We start from the raw sequence: 23,196 nt of genomic DNA on the forward strand, positions 1-23,196 counted from the left end.
GCTTTGCGTCTGTTGTCTGCGCATGTTTGTTTGGCTGTGTGATTACCATCAACACCAGCAGTCCAGCTCATTCTGTTCAATGTGGCAGACCTGTCAGTTTCTCTTTCGCTGTAGATAACCCGTAAAGGCAACTTTAGTTGGACTCATAAAACCATCTTCTTGCCACAAATACCATTGACAGGAATTCTGAAAACACCACCTTAGCTTACAGTGTGCTCAAGCTGCTTTTGGTAAACTGGAAGGCACGTTATTTTATGGTCGAACTGGACTAGATTTTGTGTGTTGAACGTTTCTGTTTGATCTGAAGCTGCTGACCAGATGGATGTGTTTGTTGTCAGCAAAACCTTGTTGGTTAGTCACACGCTCACGCGCTTGACACCGTCTGTGTCTGGTAACTTCACTGGTGTTGGCGTAGAAGCTGAAAATGGTTCTGCACAGTTTTGTTCCAGACTGTCTACATTTTTATTGTCAAAGAAAATTGAACATAAGCCATAAGATATAAAAGCAGGCACGGTATGTGTATGTGTGTAGTGTCATATGCGCAGCAGAGCGGCATCTGTTGTGTTGAGCTGCTTAGTTTAGGCTCAGGCTGAGAGCACAGGAGGGCCTTGGAGACAATGCATGAGAGATGGGCGTGAGAACACTGGGAGGGCTTGGTTCTCTACAAGAACTGTCTTGTGTTTGGGGGAAATATCCTCACACTCAAAGCTCCAGTGTCTAGATCCAATTCTAACAAACTGGTTTTGCAAGAAATGGCTCAGAGAGGAAGAGAGAGAAACACACACAGTGTCAGTGTGTGCGTACACACACACGTGTATCTTGTGTGCAGCCACAGATGTGTTAAGACATCATTTTCCCCCTTTTTGATGCCTGTGCACACCATGAATACGAATTTAAAAAAAGCTGTAACTTTGATGTGGAGGTACTTTTATAGGGGCCTAATCCCCCCCTGACATCCGATAGGGGAAATCATTCACATTTAAAAAGTGTCCATTTCATTTGTGCATAAATCAAAGCGATGCGTAAACATGTTTCATTCCGGTGACTCAGCCTGTGTTTTACTCTGAAACTTAGCAGTGTTTTGTTTCTCTTCTCCCCAGGTGTTACAGCAGTTATGACAAAGAGCTGAAGACACTTCAAACAGTGAGTATGTTCTTCTCCTCACTCCGGAATGTATGAAAGGTGATGCGTGACTTTTTCGAAAGCTATACATTGTCATGCAGTTTTTTTTTGTTAACGCTCAATAACAGCCATGCAAACTTTGCCAGTTTCAGGCCTCATTTGATTTTTAATTCATTCAGCAAAACAGGATGTTTTTTCTTCTTCGTCAAATTAAATTTAACAAGAGACCCTTGAAAAGAGGTTGTTATGATTACATTACAAATTCGGGGTTCATTCAGTGAATCGAGCAATTAATTAGATTTCTCCCATTCGAATGAGAGTATTTGTATGAAACATACACAGCTAATAAGCATCCTTGGTTTGCTAGCTGCTTGGAGCTAGTGTAGAATGTAAATGGTTGTTAACTGCGCCCTACAGGGGCTTCCAGGGATGCAGGATTGCGTGCAGTTGTTTACGTGTGCTGCTACGTGCGGCGTTAATCTCCCTCTCGCCCTTCCTCCTCGCTCCCTTTTCCGTGCGCTGCTCACTCCTGTCTCTGTGTGAGTGCTATCTGTTGTCAGGGGCGCGGCTGCGTCCTCCAGGCTTCACTTCACACCAAGGTGGCAGTTTGTTTTTGCGCACGCAGACAATGACTTGCACTTTCCTCTCCTACCTGACCCGATGGCCTGCGAGTGTCTTTTATTATTATATATTTTTTTAAACTGAATGAATAGTGCATTGCTTATGTGTTCCCGGACCTGATTCTGTCAGGTTGCTGCGCCATCTCTGCCTGTAAATGAGGCATTGTGTTGCCGCATGCTGCTTGTATCATTTGTGATGAGTATTGATGAGTACTCACCCCTCTGGGGGAATCATTTACTGGGGTGGGGGAAGAGACTTGTATCTGTTTCTTACTGGGATTTCGAGGCCTTCTTGCAGAACATAGTACAGAAGGAGTAAATAGGTCCAGCTGTCTGTTTTTTCCTCAGCATATTTTTTAAAACTAAAAATTGACGCCGTTCATGTCATTTGTCTGTTAAGGTGCGAGACCCACAAACTCTCTCTAAGGAAGAACCGTCAAACAGACCTGAAGCTCTGTGGGGTGACCGCCCATTTCAGTTAGTTGGTTTGAAATGGACAGAGTTAGAGGGAAAGAAGGCGAACAATGGGCACAACAGAACAGTAATGAGGGTGACACTGGTCCACTCCTAATGCCACCGTCCTGGCCACATCAAGCAGTTGTAAGATTTTGAAATACTTACAAGTAAAATAGTAGCAACATTTCCATTTGTGCAGCCCTGGTGACAAAAAGTAATTCAGTTAGAATTGTGAATACAACGGTTTGTTCCACTTTCTGGTCTGTGTCCATCTTAGTACAGATTGCCTTGTTTTGTTCTAAATGGGGGGATTCTGAATGATGTGATTCAGCTGCTGTTCACTACAGGGGTGGATATATTCTAGTGAAGATATGGCGGCTGCTGCCTATCCCAAAATTCTGAAAAATCAACTTTTTGCTTGATCAACTACTGTTTTTTTATTTTATTTTATTTATTTTTTAATAAAAAACATACCAGAGGTGAGCCTGTCAATGAATTTTGAGTGTCCGTCATTCGACAATCGTTAACAGTCGGACACGCTTCCGTGATCGTCAATCCGAAACGTCATTTCATTTCAAACCAAAATGTCAATTTGGCGATTGCGCAGCAAAATGAGCGTCTGTCAATGTTTCCGTGATTTGAGGTGGGCATCCGTCAATGTTCCATCAATCGTCATTACTCAAATCCGTCACCAAAATGGGATGTCCGGCATTGACGGATTACCGAATTTATTGATAGATTGATGATTGACGATTATATTATATTTCAAAATTTCCCGTCAATCGTCAACAAAACGGGTGTCCGTCATTGACTGATTGAAGGACCGTACGTCAATATTGATGGAATGCCCACCTCTGGAACATACAATATGTATAAAAACAATGTGTAATTGCTGAGCATATCTTCACACACACTGTAATGTTTTTTAGTGCATTACTAGTGTATTCTAAAAATAAAATTCAAATTAGGTGGTATCATAGGTGGGTGTTTAGCATGTCGGGCTCACAGTTCAGAGGTCTTGGATTCTTATCCGGGCTCCGGCCTTCCTGTGTGGAGTTTGCATGTTCTCATTGTGCTTGTGTGGTTTATCTCCAGGTACTTGGGCCTTCCTCCCACATAACATTCACGCTCGTTTGAAGACTAAATTGTCCTCAAGGGTGAATGTGAATGATTTTCTACTATATGTGCCCTGGGATTGGCTGCCGACCAGTCAAGGGTGTACTCCACCTGATGCCCAAAGTCACCTGGGATAGGCTCAAGATCATGTTTGTAATTTTGTTGACCTTTTGTTAGAGGGAGCGGCAAAGAGCAGCTTTAGTTTCATACCCAAGGGAAAATGCAAATGTTGGAAAAAAAGAGTTGTAATTTTGACTTGTTTGTGCACATTAACTTTAAGTCCATCCTAATTGATCCAAGCTTCATCAACAGTACATTGCGAGGGCTTTTGACATATTCGGTTAAAGCATCCTGGCCCTACATACCCACACATGTAGCAGGCATCCACTTTAAGATTGCTATTCTTCATCCCTAGGAAGAGTGTGTGCATACATTAAGTGCTCTAATGCATATGGACTATTTGTACTTTAGCCAAGGTGGGCGCAGTATCGCATGTGTAGCCCCTTCTGCTTGATCGGAGCTTGAAATGCACTGCCTTTTAATGACAAAACAGGGTGCCTGGGAGCTATGCAGAAAAGAAGGGTGCGTTTGCATGCATGTATGTATGCGTGTGGATATGTGCGAGGGGTGAGGGTGGATGTGCGCCGCATGAGTGTGAATTAGACAGGAATAAAGGGAGAGGGAGAAAGAGAGAAAAACATCTCGAAGGTCAGGAACAGCAGGCGGCCGTAAGGGAGAGACACGTGAGACAGAGATAGTCTTGCGTCAGCCCCACAACTTTGCTCTTTAAGTGTGTGTGTGTGTGTGTGTTTGTGTGTGTGTGTGTGTCCTATGGGACCAACAGTTCCATCCGCATCCCACTGTGCCTTACAATAGAACAGAATCGCAGTATTATAGATACACATTACAGACATTACGTACACATTTCGTAGCCAGTCAGTCACTGAACTTCAGATAATTTTTCTACACGGCCCTCGTGACAGTGGAAGGGGAAATTACACCTCATAGCCTGAGGGGAAGAATTTGTGTGTCTCGCTGCCTGTCACAAAAGGCGAATAGGGTTTCATCAATCAGAGAAAGCACTATCATTTTCAGCTCTTGGTCTTTGTTTCTCTGTCTTCTTTCCCCAGTGCCCTTTAAACCGGTTCCCTGTTAGATTAAGGAAGTGTTGAGATAACGCCGAAACATTTAGTACTTTGCACTTGCCTTGGAGCTACGGTTGTTAAAAAGCTGCTGCAAGCCTGTCCTCGGGATAGAGAGCAGTCTCGACAGAGGACGGCATAGATTCAACTGACACACTCAGCACTCATTGGGGCTTACCCATCTTGTGCACACACAGGCTCAAACAGTGGTGGGAAGAAAAAATAGTACAAATACTTTAGTTATTAAATTTCAGTAACATTTTCAGGTATCTGTACTTGGGTATTTCTTTTTCTGATAACTTCTTATTTTTATTCCTCCCTACATTTATATTGCTTTAATACACATGTAAAAAAAAAGAAAAGAAGATTAATGTACAGACAAACCCCGCTAATTGTGGGCAATAGGGGGTCAGTAAATAACAAAAATTCACATATAATTGACGCTCATTGAAATGCATTGGGAGGGGGGAGGGAAAGACAGAAATTCTAATAAGGCTGATAAACATTCATTATATACCACAAAAAAAGGGGTCCCTCACAAAACAAAATGACAAATATTTATGGAAAAAAAAAATATATATATTAGAACAAAAATTTCCATGAGTGGAGAAAAAAAAAATCTGTGAGTGCTGAACCCAGAGTATGCGGGGGTCGACTAAAAATGGTTCTATAAATCCCGAAATGACTGCCAGAGCTTTCTGTCACTCAGAATCCTCATGTTCACGCAAGAATATTCTGCAGGAAACTAACATCTGGTGATACCGGAACTTAGACCTCTCCCGGGTCATCCAGCGGTGAGGTGGAGGTGAAATTTTTGGTATGCCTAATTCGGACTGTGCCTAAAGAGAACCTTCAGTGCTTTGAGCACTGCCTCTGGTGGTCAGCAGGGATAAAACTAATATCCGTTATCCTTACTTTATCAAAATAGCTTGTTACTTTTTTCAAACACCGCCATTGACGACACAACGTAAAAAAATATGTAAATAGAGAGTTGTAAAGTCAACTGCAGTCGAGATCTTGATTAAATTATCAAGATCTTGGCATCTTATAAGTGGTGGTGGAACAGAAACCAGGGAGCCTTAACCATGATGGCAGCAGATTGCATAATATTCCCCGTCTGTGTCTGTAATTAAGAGAATTGTTTGTTTCTTGCTTCTGGCATCCAAAATTTCTCAGTCCAATCTGGGAAGCACAAGTAAGGTGTATTATTTCAGTTATTTGCTAACTTAGCATTTTTTGTTACAGTGACGAATTGATGCTGTGTTAAAAGGGGTTTGTTTTGCATATAGATGACACAAGATGGGGGCAAATCATTCAAAACGGACAGGACCATAAAACACCAAAACCATGATTCTAGCTTGTTAATAATTATGTACCCATGTTACAGAAGTTACGGTATTCAGTTCAATTATTCAACACAACCAAACCACATTCACATGCGGCTCATCTATTAGCTAACATACTAGCCTAAATAAGTAACACACTATCACAAAGTGATATGGGCTGGCGTTGCCCTTGGGCAAATAAAGTACAGTACTTTACACATGGTATTAAGTCGTTTAATTCACCTTTTGGCGTTTACAAAGTTGAATTAGTACTTCTACTGTAGCCCATAGTCTTTTTTCTACAAGAGTATATGTACTTCTGTTTAAGTACAGAGTATGATTACTTTAGAGACACACGCACATGTTTTGGTCCGCACGGTCTTAATAGGGTTCAGACCACCAGCCAGACTTTTGATTTACCCTGTCTGCCAAAAAAGCTTGTACTCGCCCTGTCACCAGCACAGAATGAGGCTGCTCTTTTCCAGACCCTTGTGCCATGATTCACTGCTCGCGCCCAGGGAGCCTCAGTCCGCTTGGGGGCTGCCCGCCTGGACAATAATGTGCGTGGTCATGAGGAGGCCACAATGAATTGGGGCCCAGACAAAACGAGAGATGAGAACCCAAGCTGTCCCAGAGAGGGCAACAACAGGAGGGTGTGTGCGTGCGTGCGTATGTGTGCGTGTGTGTGTGTGTGTGTGTGTGTGTGTGTGCTTTTTGTAGTTTATGCTGGGATGTCGAGCACACAATGCAGAATTTTGGGTGTCGTCATACAAAACAATTGTACCACGGTCATTTGTGAAACATTAGGAGTAGACTTTTATATACGTCATACATCTCAAACCTAGTCTCGTAGCCCAAATCCACAACTAAGTGGAACCCCTAATGTGTGGAGTTCAAAACATTTCCCCCCCATGTGAAATAATGAAAATAATAATCTGTTGCCATCGGAAAGCTGTTATTTATGTAGTTAAGTTTGTTAAACTGATTTGGTAGCTTTATAGGTCATAGATTCATTTGGACATCAGTAATGGTTACTAGTCATGTACAGTATTCACCATTAGTGTGCTGTTGCTCAATGTTGGGATGGTTTAGAAAATAATTGGGAAGGCATTGAAAACATGACATTTTGCTAAAAAAAAATCAGAAAAATTAATACATAACGAAGATGGGTCTTTGTGCATCGTACGTCTTGCTTAGGCTCACTGCATACCGAACGCCGCAGACGAACACTACTCAACTGGGCAATCACGAACGAATTACAATCGGCGTTAACATGCACACACCAGGCATTTGACCCTCGCACACGTAACCAACTCGCTGCAATGGAAAAATTACGACTCATGGTTTTCTTATCTGGAAATGTTTTAGCCACCGCATACACTGTACTGTATTTTTTTTTTTATTGAACCACAAACAACATGGCATAGTTGTCAAGGAAGAAGTTACAGCTACTGTATAATATTATAATACAAATTGTATGAAAATGTATTGAACACACTCATGTATTTTGGCAACAGAGGCGCTCTCCACAGTTGCTTTTAGCCAAAGGTTCATCATATAAAATTAAAAATATAGTTAATTTTTGTAAAACACAATATATACATATTGTATCTACTGTATTGACATCTGCCAACTTATAATTTTTGTAGTGAAAGCTCATGTGACGTAACATGGCATGTTTGGCTGGGCGACATTTGCAATGTCATGACAACAGAGGCCCACATTAGTTGTGTGCGGTGGGCCATAGTAACATTCTCAATGATACATGTGTAAAAACCTAAGAAGATGCAAAACACCCCAACAATTTTCATTGAGCAATCCGTCTAAATTGAGGTCTTGGCATATACAGTATATGCCTTCGTTTGCAAGATTGTCGGGACATTTAGTTATTAGTTGACAACTAGCTGCTTTTTTGATATGTCAAAACCTGTTGTCTCATTTTGCATAAGGTTGGGACATATAATCAATTTAATACTGTACATCTGTTGCGGTGTTTTTTGGGTTAGACCTGCTGGTGTTAAGGACTGTTGACAATTTATAATTGCTATGCTGGCGTTTGTTTTAATGGATGAATCCATATTGCTTTAATGTTTTAGAGCCTAAACAAATGTTCTGTATGTCGTGTGTGTGTGTATGGTACATGCAAGGTTTGCTGTGTTTTGGCTGATCATTAAGCAGACCACACATAGTCATTCTTTTGTGACACACACACACACACACACACAACGCCAGCAGCTGTTGCACTGTGAGTCTCTTGGTTTATTGAGTCTATCTTCTGCATTTATGACCAAACCGCATCTACTCAACACTTTATTCTTTCTTTGGCCTCTTCATACCCCCTGTTGCTCAACATCCTCCACCAAATACACGATTTAATCCTTTGGAACCTGCCTTTCTAGTTCCATGCATGCTTGTTGCTGGGAAGCGTTTGTCCCTACTAGGCCTGTATGTCCGCAGGCCTGCTGGCCAGGCCAGGTTGTAACCTGGATACAGCTGCAGTCCAGAGGAACCATTAGCAGTGCCAGGAGGCCCCTTGCTCCCAGGGAGAGCTCATTACAGTATTTGTGCAGTCACACTTCTATGAAACGCAGCAGTGTGCCTGGTGAAACTAGCCAGGACGCGCAGCCTCAGGGAAGGCATTACCGGCTCCATTTGGATTGTGTGAGACAAAATGAGGTTTCATCGAAAGACAAGAACGAACGCGAAGAATGTTATTAATCATTAAACGCAAGCAGCTTTGGTTGAATGTCACTATTTGCTGTGTTTTGATCTTTTTGTTGAGTGTGTGTGAGTGTGCATGAGATTGCGACTGGGAGTGTGTTTGTGTGCTCTCAGAGGCCCATTTCAGCTGTCTGGTGTGGTGTGCAGATGGCTGGGCTGGGGCCTGCTGAATGAGATATCCTCTTTCTCTCCTCTTTTGCATCCTCTCCTGAGTTACATCCCTCCTTGCGTCCTCTCTTTCATCGCCACATCTGCTGAGGGGCATCTTGGGCAGAGGAGACTTTTCCACCGCTCTATTTTTCCCTCTCCCTCTTTACTTACGTGCCTCTCAGGGCTCCGTGTTGCAGCCGCGCACAGTGGCTTTGGAATGAAATGTCTCTTAACCGAGCCATGTGCCCTGGAGCTACGGTAATTGCAGGTGAAATTCAGCTTCCTCTTTAAAATGCCATCTCTCATTTCCAGTTACTGCCCCCCCCCCCCTCTGTATTTTGCTCCCACCCCCGCCCCCTCCCCACTGCACGCCCTGCACATCTCCCCCCTCCCTCTCTCCCCCTCTGGCTGTCTTTTCAGAGGCGTGTGAATCCCTCAGCCCCTGTCGCGTCGCTCTGCCCCAGCAGACACTCCCACAATGCACAGCGCTGATGGTTGAACAGTGATATCAGCCATGCGGTTGCTTGGACACACTTAATGTGTATGAGTGAACAAGTCAAATATAGTATTTATGAAAAAGGCGTGTTTGTTACAGAGACAATGAGCACACCAACCACATCATGTTGCAGAATATGAGCGCAATATTACAGGTGTAAAATATTTTCAGTGAAATAAAAGATGCTCGTTATTAATTGACATTTACCACACTGCTTTTAATAACCCTCTGGGCTGCAGTACTGGCCGTTTCCGTCCACCTGCTTTCCTTTAAAAAATGCTGTGTTAAAGCAAATGTAATAAAACGTCCCAAGGATTTAGATTTTGTCAGATTTTGTTATTTCTAAGTCAAATATATAAAAAAAACGTACTGTTTACATCAAATTGTGTACACTTTTGACCGGTTGAAACCCTACGAAAACTGCATTTATTTACTGGATTGGATCAAATCATGCAATTGACCAAAATGCCAACAGGCATTCGGGCGCCCCCAAGGACCGCATGAGTTAGCCCCCAGGCCTGTTCTAAAAATAGCTCACCGGTGATACCGTAGACATTGCGATTCGTAATGTTGTAGAATTGATGATAATAATAAAAGTATTTGTGTGCTATCTGGTTAAATCATTGTTGATAATTATTGTGAGAAAATATTCATGGGATCAGTTTTAACATAGATTAATATAATTGATTAATAATAATAGAAAATGTGTTCTTTTTGCATTCAACTGGTAACCCTTCACATTAATCACATCAGTACCCAAGAAATAGTGCTCACTTTCAAAAAGGATTGTGACCTCTGTTTTAGACTCAACACTTGTACCAGATTCCGTCATTTATATATATATATTTTTTTTAAGAAGGGGAAACCCACTCTGCTGGCTGTAGATAGACTCAACTCTGTTTATTTTTTATTGAGGTTATTTGACGAGAAATTTAAAGGTTTCAGAAATAAAAATGAATGGATATACTAACAACAATAATTGTTATTAGTTCAAATATTTTTGCATTAAAACAAGCAAATGGCCACGAACAACACAAAGGCTGAGTATAACCATGATACTAAACATAATGTAACACTACTAGCCAAAACTGAGCATTATAGTTGGATATAAAGCTAGAATCTGTGGTACTTGATATTGTCTCATATTTTGCCTGGCCTCTGTCATTGTTCATTGCAAGGAGGCAAGAAAAAAAAACGGTAGCCGTGTGTCTTTAGGGGAGTGTGTGCAGCGTATACAGCGTCAGCAAGGCGTGATCTGTGTGGAGGTGACATGAAGGTGAACGCGGCTTGCAGAATGCTCTCCCGACTCGGGAGGCAGCAAATGGCTCTGTGGCAGATGGAGTCTTTGTCAGTGAAGAAAAATGGCAGTTCAAGAGCATCACAGGGACCCTCATACGCTCACTCTTTTTACACACATGTAAGCACCAGAATGCATCCAGTCTGTCACACATGCAAGCATAGATGCATTACACGCATATTCACAATGCCTACACAAACAAAAAACACACATATTGACACACATATATCTGCCCCTCCCCTCCTTAGCGAGCTGGGCTGGCGGGCAGTGACCTTCCCAGCTCGAAGGGTTCCCTGGCTGTTTGATCAATTATCCCTCTCCCATTGTTTACCGGGAAGCAGAAGTGGAGAGAAGGCTCAAAATGGCCACTGTCAGGTGGAGGGATCCATTTCCCTGCCAGCGTGGGGGTTAGGAAGAGAAAGGGAGAGAAAGAGACCGGCGCTGTGAAGCGTCTTTCACAGGCAAAGGGAGGAGCAGCGAGGAGGCAATGACATTATAGACAAGGTGCAGTTTGCTTGGACCTGTGTTACCGTTTACATATTAATCTGCTGCAACGATTTGTGCATTTCAAAACTTTCAAAAGTCAAATGTTTGTTAAATGCATTGGCACATAGCGATAACATTAGACCACAATCTAGTAAGGGCCAATATAAATGTACAGCGGTATGTTGGCTAAAGAGTTGCCCCAATGTTAAGGGCTGTTGCTTGGTGGTGGTTGTTGTTTTTTGCAGTATTTGAATTACGAGCAAGCTTTAACCAACCATTGTTCAATTTCAGAGCGGATTTGGTGAAAAAATAAGAATGCATGCTGTTATTTGCTGTAGTAAACCATAAAAATTGTGTTGGCTTGGATTTGGTCTTCCCCCGGTTCTTGAGTTTCCGACTGTGTGGTACATAAACAAAAATGCACATTTTAGAATAGTATCACAGTGTGTGGTACCTTGGCTTAATGAGTGCCCCGAGTTACAAGTTACTTAGGAATTAGGTTAGTTACTTTAGTTTGTAGTTAGTTGGAACAGTCGGCTTTTAGAAAACTGCAGTTGTTTGTTTACATTCAAACTCAGCTTGTACAAACAATTGACGTCATGCATGCTGTGACGGCATCTTGGCCATCAACATCTGCGATCCTGGAGCCTTTGTTCTGGTTGTTGGAAACGTCAGTCTTGAACCTCCTTCATCTACGAACAATTTCACACGTGCAACAGTAGGGAATATAACTCTGCACCTCTTGTATGCTAAATACCAATGTAAAAGGAGCTCTTGAATATTTTAATTGGAAAATATTTTAAGTAGTTATTAATTAGGATTTGCATTTAAGTCTTTTATGTGCAGCACTTTGTCACAGTTGCTGCTGCTGCTGTTCAGTAGTAATGTAGTGTTATGTCCTCACATGCAGTTTTAGCGTTTTTGAATGGAACCAACAGTCAAACGTAGAAATACAAAATGAAAATACTCACAACGAGCATGGAGAAGACCTACTGTGTGGTAAATGCGCCAACCCGAGCTGGAATCAGAGATCCTGATGCCAGTCAAAAGATCACACCTTTTAGGGCGCACGTCAACAAAAGAATACTACCTTGTTGTGTGTGTGTGACTTACGGCTTCATTATATATTATTCTTATGACAGTATAGCATATATTTGACATTTATATTTTATATATTTGGCGCTATTTTTCTTCATCTAACAACAAGTTAACGTGGGGACAGGAATTGATGAATGGCATCCCAGTTCATTGTGTTGGGGAAAATTGATTTGCGACATCAATTTGATATTTTTCTCGTATTGGCAACTACATAAAATGACCAAAACATTAACAATCTTTAAAATGCAGCAAACTCACGGCACTGCAGGTACACATCCTATTTTAAGTTTTGAGCCGTGAGGAGTGGGGAACGGTTGGTGGGGGTACGTACTCTAAAGGTCAGGTGGCATGGAGAGAGAGAAAAAAGAGTGGGAACAAATGATGCACTAAGCGAATGACACTCTGAGGTCCTGCTTTAATATGTATGTATCGCAGGTTGATGGCTGATTTCATTAGCGTCTCTCATTGTTATTCATAGATTGTCCTCCTGCAGCAAAATGAATATTGTATTCACACACACGCACACACACTCTTCAATAAACACACAACAATGGCATTTTCCAGGGAATACTGTGTGTGGATCTTGCAGAAGGCTCGAAGAAAAGGCTGATGTTACCGCAGGCTGTTATCTGTGTGGGCTATAATTAAAACAATTTACAGCGCTGTCATTTTAACACAGCTTTTTGGCGCGGCTGCGGACAATTCTTGTCAGGTTGTGAGGATTTAGCACTCCTTGTTGATATTAGGGAGAATTATTTTCAGAGAAAGGTTACCTTTGTTTGAGTGACAGGAGCGCAGAATAAGGTATGTTGTGTGGAAAGGTTCAGATTACGTCACTTCAATTGACCTAAATTTGTGCGTGTGTGTGTGTGTGTGTGTGAGTGAGTGTGTGAGAGAGAGAGAGGTCTTGAGCGATCATTAGTAGTCATTGTGTTTATGCGACTGGGTGCATATAGAGCAGTGGTGGCCAAACAATGGCCTAACATTTGTGGCCCGCCATCCCTTTTTTTCTTTCTTTCTGTCGCCTGCAGCATATACTCAAAATAACATTTGACACAGCCCGAAACACTATTAAAAAAAAAGAAAGGGGGGGTGGGAGGGGTGAGAAAAACAACCCCCTACTTTTTTGGCACCCACATTGCCAATGGGTGCTACAACCCGTGACAAGTACAACTACCACTATTCCTAATTAAGTTTTACAAGTTACATGGAAGCCTCATATGTCAATATGGTCAAGTCCATGTAATTTCACAAATTGATACCATCGGTCTTTTCCTCATGTCATGTGTTTTTAAGGAAACAAAAAGTAAACCACCCCACCAACCCCCAAAAATGGTTTGACAACACCTATTAACTCCAATAGAAACTTGAACAGTCTGAGAAGTGTCCTATAACTTAACCACTCCCTTGTCCTGTGGGAGCCTTGCGGTATTAGGCCACGTCAAGATGATTATAGTTAGCAATTTGGCAGTTACACTGCTTAGTCGTCTTTGTTTTTGTTTTTTGTATCACTCATTGCTCTTTTAGACCTTTGAAAAGGAGTCTGTGAAGAACAAGTCATTAGTTTTTGTAACGCATAAAGCCTTTTTGCTTTGTGTTGTGGGGCTGAGGGGTGTGCATGAGTGCAAACTTTGATGTGCATGGCCGCAGCAACCTTAATCATTGACGGCATAATGTATTGGCAATTGATTATGATTTTAGGGTGGTGGTGTGTTGATGTTGCTGCTATACCAACTTGAACAATGCACTGAAAAGTCGTGATTTTGGAAATGCAAGAATTCTATCTAACGGGGATGATAACTAATAAAAACTTTTGTACAACTACAAAAGTAACACATTTTTACTTAATAAGGGTGTATAAACATAATTCTGTTTTGAAAGGTCCGATTTGTGAACATATATTAATGACCCTCCAGTAACTGCTTTGATTATTGTCCATTTACTACTGATGGCTTTTATTTCATTTCTGAATGTAGATCTAAGTACTTTTTCAAAGTATCTGCATTTTACAAACAATGCATAATTGCTTAGTAGACTAGTTTGGGTGCAGCCTTTGGAAGAAAAAAAGTTTGGACAATGCTGACTAGAGAGTACAGATAACAAGCACATGAAAATGCCTAGCTGCTTCTCTCTTTGTAATCCTCCAAGATGACTGTTTCAAGCAGGAATTCCAGTCCTTAGCGGGACATGAGCAAATTTTCTCAAGAGAGATATTAATAGCTATTGTGGGTGGAAGAAGGAAAATTTAAGGGAATTTTTCCATATATTTTGCATGGAAAGCATCCAGGTGGATTATCTCTTGGTCTTGAGTTTTTGAAGCAGCTCAAATCCAAGAGGCGTTGGCCTTGTAAATTGTTAGTAACATGTATTGGCTCACACTCTGCCTGTCTGAAGTACAACAGGCCATTACTGATTAACGTATCTGATCCCAGCCAGTACTTTTAAATTCCTCGTATGAAGAATGTTTGAAACATAACACACGTTCCATGCAGGCACACAAGATATGTTTGTCGCTTGAGAAACAACGTTGGCTTGTCTTCTCACATTTCACACTTGGTTTCATCCTCTTAACCGCGAGTGCTCAGCATGGACAAGTTGCCTGACCTCTTGTCATGGATGTTGGATTCATAGACCTCACAAGGGCCACGTGCTCTTCATTTTGCCCAGTCATCCATTTTTTGATTGAACAATTATTTCAAACATGCTTTACAGAAAGACTAAAAATAAATAAATAATCTGCAAATATACTGTGCACTGATAGTGGAAAAAGTGGTAGGAAGAAGTTAACTTTTTTCAAATTTTAGCCCTTCACCATTACCTAAGAAACTATCCATCAACAAGTGCAATTTAAGATACTTAATTTATCGCTGGCAGGAAGCGCAATCCTTTTACATCCAAAAATCATGTTTTCTAAAATAACATTTATAATAAGGGTGGCAGGTGTTTACATTTTTTAATCGTAATAAATCAAATGACTTCAATAGTTAACTCACGAGTAATCACAAATGTTATATATTTTCTAAATGTACAGTAAAATATTTTACAGGTTTATAGTAAGTTTTCATACTCTTGTTAACAGAAATATGGCTGTATCTTTTAGTCATTGATGCAGTAATTTAATAATAATTCATTAAATTTAGTTAAAATAAAAAAGATTACTGTACTGTACAGTGTGATATAGATTTGTGTTGAGGTCAATTGCATTTGTAAGATGGTGACGGCACAGTGCATTTTTATTTTCATATTAAGAGCTATCTAATCTTTAACATGAAGTAACTTGTGAAATACTGCACATTTTTTAAATTGTAAAATACAACTTTACCCCAGGCGTCACAAATATATTCATTATTATTACATTTATTACTGCTAAATTTTGACGTGGACGTGCCTGCTGCGTTGCAACTGGAATTCCCCCAGTACAGGCTTTCCAAGTAAGGGGCGGTCACTAATCGTGCATAAAAAAAAAATTGTGGTGTTGAAGGAACTCTAAATTAACTCTAAATTAATGCACTAATATTAACACCCCTGGTAATAACACAAATAGTAGAATGTAAAGTGAACAAATTGTGCATCATAATTCATTGCAGCTTCTTCTGGTATGCAAGCATTGGCTGCCAGGGGCAGTGTATAATACAGTCATGGAGACAAATATGTTAAGCCTTTGGTAGGTGACTCAATAAACTGCAATAGTATTTGTTGTTTTTCCACAAAAACATTTATGTTTGAGTGTTGTAGTTTGTCTACATGTGTTGCTACTTTGTTTGTGTTAAAAAAAAAAATCACTATAGATGCTATTCATTAGCCCGTTTATGGAATTATCCACTATGTGTTAGCACTAAGCTAGCAGCAAATTTGTATGATTGCTTTAAATATGAATAATAATTGTGATCATTTACCAAACTGCTGGTTATTGTGAAGTTTGTTGAGTTCACCGTTGGAGCACGCGTATCTAACACATTGGATAGATGATTAAAAAACATTAGTCCTTGTCACCATTTCTATTTTGATTTCAACCAAATCAACACAACTTCATGCTATTTACTCTTTGAAGCTTTAGCAAAGACAGGGACATTCCCACATGGCTTAAACAAAATTTCACACTCCGTCTTCCTTGATTTTGCCCGACACACACACACACACACACACACACACACACACACACACACACACACACACACACACACACACACACACACACACACACACACACACACACACACACACACACACACACACACACACACACACACACACACACACACACACTGTGGTGTGACAATGTGACAGGACGTCACGTATTTGGAGTTTCACAGCAGGCTAGGATTCCAAGACAGCAAAGAAGGGCGATAATGTCAGTGAGCTGCTGGTTAACTCACTGCTTCATCCTGTTCCTGGGCCACAAAGCGTGAAGGGTGTGTGTTTTTTTTTTACACAAACACAGTCCACACTTGCATATCATACACACACAGATCACATTGCTTCTCCCAGCCTGTTAGGCACAAAAGCTAAAAAAAAAAAAAACCCTGAATTGACAAAAGACACCCATAGACATTATAGACATGACAAAAGACACGCACGCACGCACGCACGCACGCACGCACGCACGCACGCACTCACTCATGTTCGCATGGATGTGACTCTTTTTGGAAGCAGGAAGTGGGCCACACTGAGTGACAGGATGTAGAGTGATGTCACATGCTTGGATTATGCGCTTGGAGGTCACAGCATCAACATACCCCCCCCCCCCCCCTGTATTATAATGTGCAACACATCTGAAAAGGGCCTTTGTCTTTTTTTCTAAGATGGTGGGGCTATATTTAAATGAAGAAATCATCAAATTCATCTAGTCAGCAGCAGGGGAAAAAGCGCTTCCTCTTAAAAAACACCCACACTGCTTTTCCTCCTTGTTGCGACTTGTTTGTCTGTCATTGGAGGATTTTGTCTTCTTCCAGAACAATTGCTCTCACGGCTCCTCAGCTCTGGAGGATTGAAGCTGGTTACACACCGAAAATACACAGAAAATAAGAGTGGAGCTCTTCTGCCCTCACTATATATTCTTCTTTCCCGTGTATATGCATGTCAAGTGCACGCACCGTATTGTTGCCTCTTCCACGGGTGTGTGTTGTCATATGCAGCTGTTTGCTCTTCAGTCTGTCTACTGTGACACGAGTTAGTGGAAATGGGCCAGTGTGGAGTTTCTCTGATTTATTCTTAACATCTGTCTTTGGCAGGTGTGTGGAACCACGAGCTCCTCTGTCTGAGCCTATGATGTGGTTATCTGTACAGATAGGATGTGTGTGTGTGTGTGTGTGTTTGCATTTGAGCAAAACAACAGGGAGACAGAGCACCCTCCATGCTCCCACCCTCTGTGGGATGAGTCATATTTGAGCCCTTTGTAATCTAAGCCAATGTGTGTGAACAGACAGACCCTAAGCAGTGGTCTTAGGTCTGACTCCCTCTGGGTCGTAGAGTTGGTGAGACGGGAACAGGCTGAGACAGCTTCGGTTTCAGTCTTACCACAGGCCAGTGCATACACACTCTTTACCTATTTGGACTTTTGCCTTTAAAAATTGAACAACAGGAGTTGGCCGTGCGACTGGATCATCCACAAGGAAGTGTGACGATCCTAAGAAAGGGGCCAGTGGATGTTGTTTAACTTGAAAGACTGCAATATAGTGCATCTATCTTCCCAGTTGACTGTGTGTGTGTGTGTGTGTGTGTGTGTGTGTGTGTGTGTGTGTGTGTGTGTGTGTGTGTGTGTGTGTGTGATTCCACTTGTTGGAGTGTGATTGCAGTGCAGCAATGTCAAGACTGAGCTCGACTCAGTCAACGATAGAGACTCAAATAGTGTGACCTCTTTTAAATACTTTTTCACTATGATGTCACATGTACATAAAAGACGCCGCTTTCTCTGATAGCGCCACTAGTAAACAAACTTATTAAACATGTCGTTTGATCAAGGCAAGATGATTAAAAAAATTGTGAATGTTGATTTTAGCTTTATTTTGTACCTCCATATATTTAATGCTCTAAAAATTAGTCAAAAAGAACATGTTACATGATGTAAATTACTTAAAGGGGAGAAGGAATGCTGACTAATTTACATTTCAACATGATTCAAAAATAGACGTGGTGGAAATGTAGACAACATGATTATTGAGGGATTGCTGTTGCTTGGATTAATGGCACAGATAGGTGAAATGTATAAAGTGCTCTAGAGTTTATGTTAACATGTAGGCTAGCCTTTCTCAAAGATATCCCAAGCAAACCGCTTAGTGCTGTGTAATATGGATACCATTTTATATCCTGATATCCTTGACCCAATCTTTTTCTTCATGTCGTCAATGGAAATTTTATTTTATCTTGTCTCCATTTGTTAAACAGTTACGAAACTCATTAAGATGAGGCAGTGCCACCAGTTTTCAAGAAATGTACATTGTAGTGAAGTTTAATGTACAATGTTGTTTGCATCCGTGCTCCTCTGGCCAGAAACGAGTAGTTACAGCCGGTAATGTTATGTTACATGCACTGTAGCAGTGTTGCTGCTGTTAAATTAACCTTCATTCCTTGTTCACACAAAGTTAGGAGCATCTAAAAATCACTCAGGTCACACAAAAACCCACAAACTCTTACCCTCATGAAGCACATTTACGAGGCACAGACTGAATTTCTTACATCCAGCTCACAATTGACTAGTTAAACAGTAAGAGTCAGCTCTTTAGCTCATAATGCCTGCCATTTGACCAATCAACAAGTGCTTAATCCAGCCATTACATTTGTTATAGCACTTGTGTTGATCTAAAATCGATTAGTCATGCCTGGAGAGTGAGGCACGAAAATGACATCAAAGAAAGGTAGCTGTTGATTTATTACTTTCGTGGATGGTGCATTAGCATAGCAACAGCGACACACAATACCCTACACATCAACACTACAATATAAATGATAGAGGGTAAGATTTACAGTATAAGTTTTTATATCGTAATATTGCACAGGGGGGAAAAAAACTAGACCATTTGAGGTAAACCATATCTTGCGACACAACCCCAAATAATACATGATTATCATGATTTCAGTTCAGGTCAGTGGCAGTAAATCTTTTTTCTGCCATCCGGAACTGCCATGTATTGTTTACAAACATTATGAGGCGGTCTATCTGAAATCGTACAAGGGATGTGTGCCGACGCAGGAAATGGGGCCATGTCACTGTGGAAAAAACAAAGATCTCTATTCTGTGGATATTCAGCACAGCATTTCCAAGAAGCCTATTGCCGCTGACAGTCTTTTAAAGGCACAGCTGGACGTTTGAAATGGCCTTCTACATTTGGACCCAGGGGGAGCAAAATTACCCTGGATAGAGGAGCAGAGAGGTGAAACCAGAGAATAGCAGAGTGCTGTTTCCAATGACATACATTTATTCGTTTAGTGCAATACTTCTTCATGCATGCCCATACACAGACTATCATTGGTAACTGTAGTCAAGGAAGTGTCAAGATCATTTCCTAATGCGTAAGTGATGATGGCAAAATGGGCAGCCAGAGTGTTAAAAATTGAGCAATTTCACACATAAAATATAGCACTTTTGAACAGATTTCCCTCTTACCATTCCGTCACTGGAGCTCCACCAGACAGCTAAATCCCCCCGTAAGCCTCAGATGAAGTATGTAATTCAATTTTTATGCTATGCTAACAAAGATTGCATACAAAACAACATACATTGGGTAGTAAAGCTAACCTTTGAATGTCCTCAAGCAGATTCTTTTAGTTGAGTGTGTAATTATTCTGCGCTTTTTGGTAAACTCTCCCTAACCACTGCCAAAAATTAAGGAAACATCCCTTAATTGCTCTTAATACGACATGATATTCATAGATGTGTTTTTTTTTTTTTTTTGCCATAAAAACATATTAAAGTAACCATAAAAAATTGTTATGGAAATATTAAATTTCTATAAATGTTTATATTTGTATCCTCTTTTTGATTTCAATATTTTATATTTTATAGTTGTCTAAGAAAAATTATTGTCATTGTAGGGATTGTAATTTGCGGTTTAATACCACCCCCCGATGACAGAGCAATACACCCCCCCCCCCTTTTTTAACAAACATTGTAACAACTCAATTGGTAGAGCTGTAATTAAACTGATTAATAGTGACCTCATTATCATAATTGCATTATAAATTGGCATGTTGCCTTACTTTATTGCTTAAGCATTTTTTGTTTTGGTTTTCCAAATGTCTTTTTACTAACTTGGGGACATAAAGGAACATATTAATGGTCCTCTAAATTTCAATGGTGAATGCTGTTTTGAGCATGGTTGTGAACTTTTTAGTCATTTTACCACTTTACTGCAATTTTGTTTTTTGGAAAATGGGATGACATTTTGATACTGACTTTTAATGCTCCCTTTGGCCTGGTGGGAGCTGTGCTGTCGGGAGAAAAACAGCTTTATTTGTCTGGAATTATCTACTCAGTCCATCTTGAACGCTTGAAAATATTTCCTGTCACAGTTAGTTTGCACACAGTAAGCTGTGATACTTCATTATCAAACCCACACAAACACGTTTTGGCTGCTTTGTGTGAGTCTGGTGTAATACGGATGTAAATAATTGCCTGATATTGCAGCTTGTGTGTATGTGTGCGTGGGCAAGCGTTTGCACATGTGATTTTCGTAACGGTACAAAGATGTCCCCAGGGATTCTTTCCCCCCTTTTCTCATTACAAATGCTAATGTCATATTAATGAAATCGGCTTAGTTTAAGTTTATAGCGTAGCCTACACTGAGAGATTTGGCCTCGACACTTCCCACATATTTCAAGTTGAATCATGTTTTTTCCTGTGGGCATACTATTCTGGTTTACTTTAAAGTGTGTTGGCCAAGAGTGAAACTTTGGAGGGAAAAGTTTGAGCGCCAGGCATTTTAGTTATTGTCACCATCTGAAAGCCACAGGCTGCCATCTGCCCAAAAGATGACAGTTAGCCTTTTTACTGCCGTAATGGCCCCAATGAGGGGCTGGCTAATGTAAACATTGTGTTAATGTGGTTTGTGGAGTTGCTGGCCGTTAATCATTGCTCAACATCGCGCTTGTCAAGCACAACAACATGCCAGGGAATTAATCACGGATATGGATGTTTGATTTTATGCAGATAACATAGTAAGCAGCTATTTTTAGATGCCATTACATACGTGTGTTTATAAGGTTTACATTTAAATATCCACAAGTCAAATAAGACTTGGGGTTAAACACCATTGTAAAACTTTAATGCTGATTCATTGTACATTGTTCCACAACTACATTCACTTTATTTAGATTTATTATATATATATTTACATTTGATCACTTCCATGTTAATTGAAGACATGCAGTGTAACTAACTGCAAGCAAGAGGGACAGAGAAAGTCTCCGACTAAACTCCAGTAATGGAGCAGAGAGAATACAGTGTATGCTTGTGAATATTGGTACATGCTTATGCTGTGATTGTATGTGTTGCTGCCCTGAGTGTGAGAGGTTTATAATTTATGTATAAATTACATTTTAACATCTATGCTCATTTTCATTAGTATATCCGTGTTGTAACTTGTTTTGCATTATATGTTAGCATTAGCCGACCTTCGTTAACCAAAATTAGTTTGGGTGAACATTTTGGTGTTCAAATATGCAGTGTTAAATTCTTTTTAGGTTTATGTTAACCATGAGCAAAAATATTGCGGTTCCGTGGTATTAAAATTACAGCTCTAAAATGTCCTTTAAAAAACATTTGGTTAACCTATTTCTTTCCATTGAGCACAATGTATTCTATTTTTTTGCACAGAATATTTGGTACATTGAGAAATGTTTACCATGTTAAGTTAAAAGAGAAAGAAAGACAAAGAGAAAGCAAGAGAAAAAAGAGAAAGAAAGGAGGAAGGAAAAAGAAAGTTGAAAGAGGGAGAAAGAAAGACAGAATGAGATAAAGACAAAGAGAAAGCAGGAGAAAGAAAAAGAGAATGTTTTAATGTATTTAGTAAGTGGCTCATCACTGGTGGACTATTTTTAGAACAGACTGGCAAGCTACTCATGTTGTCTTTGGGGTCTAACTAGTACCCGCTGGCAATTGGTTCTGTTATTGTTTTTATTTTTTATTATGATTTCTTAGGTTAGGTTTTAGGCTATTCAGTGAAATGGTTCATTTCAACTCGTCCCAAAAAAAAAAATAAAATAAATTATGTCGAGCGATTATGATTTTATAGCACTTCTTATGAATACTTTTGCATTAAGTACAGTATTGGCCATTTTAGACAGTCACGTGATCACCGTGACGTGTCGTGTGCGTAAACACGCGTGTATGACATGGCCGCTAATGACAAAACACTCACGAGGAATAATTGCGTCCCATGGCGGACATCAAAGGTGGAATTACGCCCCATAGCAAAGAAGAACTTCTTCAAAAGCAGTACAGCCACGGAGAACACGCCAAAGATTTGTGTCCAGCCGAAAGTGAAGTTGAAACTGTGGCTTGATAAGGAGGTTGTATTCAACCGGCCCGTAGCACGTAGAAGTTAGGGAGCGTCTGCAAGTTGCGCGTTACAGAGGCTCAAATTACCAGTCAAGTCACCACGGATTTGGTCATTCCGGAAATGTAAGTTGTGGACGGTCCCTAACCTGGACAGTAAACATCCAACGTCAGGCCAGCAACATGTGTGCTCAGCACGCCTTAGCCCACATTATGAGAGGACACCACCCACCGCTCCACCCCCACACAAAATGACATGAAACTTGACGTGCTAAGCATTTGCCCATTACGTCAGCAAAATCCCATCCAAGTGAACAACGGCAACTCTCATTTATGCACAGTCACGTGACCAGGATAATGGCGTTCACCACGGTATTATTTTGATACTTAATCGGTTTAAGATGCGAGAGATTTTTGCACTTTTATTCTTTATACACAATGACTAATCCAACACTGGAAAATGAGTTATTAGTGGTGCGCTTTTAAGAATGCTGGGAGTGCAATTGCTTTGTCGTCTGTCTGTCCTTCCCCTCCCTCCTTCTACCTGAAACTGCTCACCCCTCCTCTCTCTTCCCAGCTGAGAAAGGAAAAATGTAGCTTGCCGCTCATCAGTAACTTCAAAGAGGCAACTTATGAAGTGATCTCTGCAATACACCAATCATTGCGCCTAAAAAA

At 40.6% G+C, this 23,196-nt stretch overlaps 1 protein-coding gene across 10 annotated transcripts in view; it reads left to right on the forward strand.

Moving 5' to 3' along the window:
• The window catches only part of baz2ba (bromodomain adjacent to zinc finger domain, 2Ba), a 102,648-nt gene that overhangs the window by 15,797 nt on the left and 63,655 nt on the right, over positions 1-23,196 (forward strand). For 9 of the 10 annotated variants that reach the window (XM_086070907.1, XM_086070914.1, XM_086070909.1 and 6 more), the window contains exon 2: positions 1,101-1,143. The gene's annotated coding sequence lies outside the window, so the exon portion shown is untranslated. Of the gene's footprint in view, positions 1-1,100; positions 1,148-23,196 lie in introns of all 10 variants that reach the window. The other variant, XM_086070908.1, reaches the window with a different exon arrangement.

Source organism: Leptonotus elevatus, chromosome 3 (genome assembly GCF_054856555.1).
Source record: "Leptonotus elevatus isolate MCC_2025b chromosome 3, RoL_Lele_1.0, whole genome shotgun sequence".
Classification (NCBI taxonomy): domain Eukaryota; kingdom Metazoa; phylum Chordata; class Actinopteri; order Syngnathiformes; family Syngnathidae; genus Leptonotus; species Leptonotus elevatus.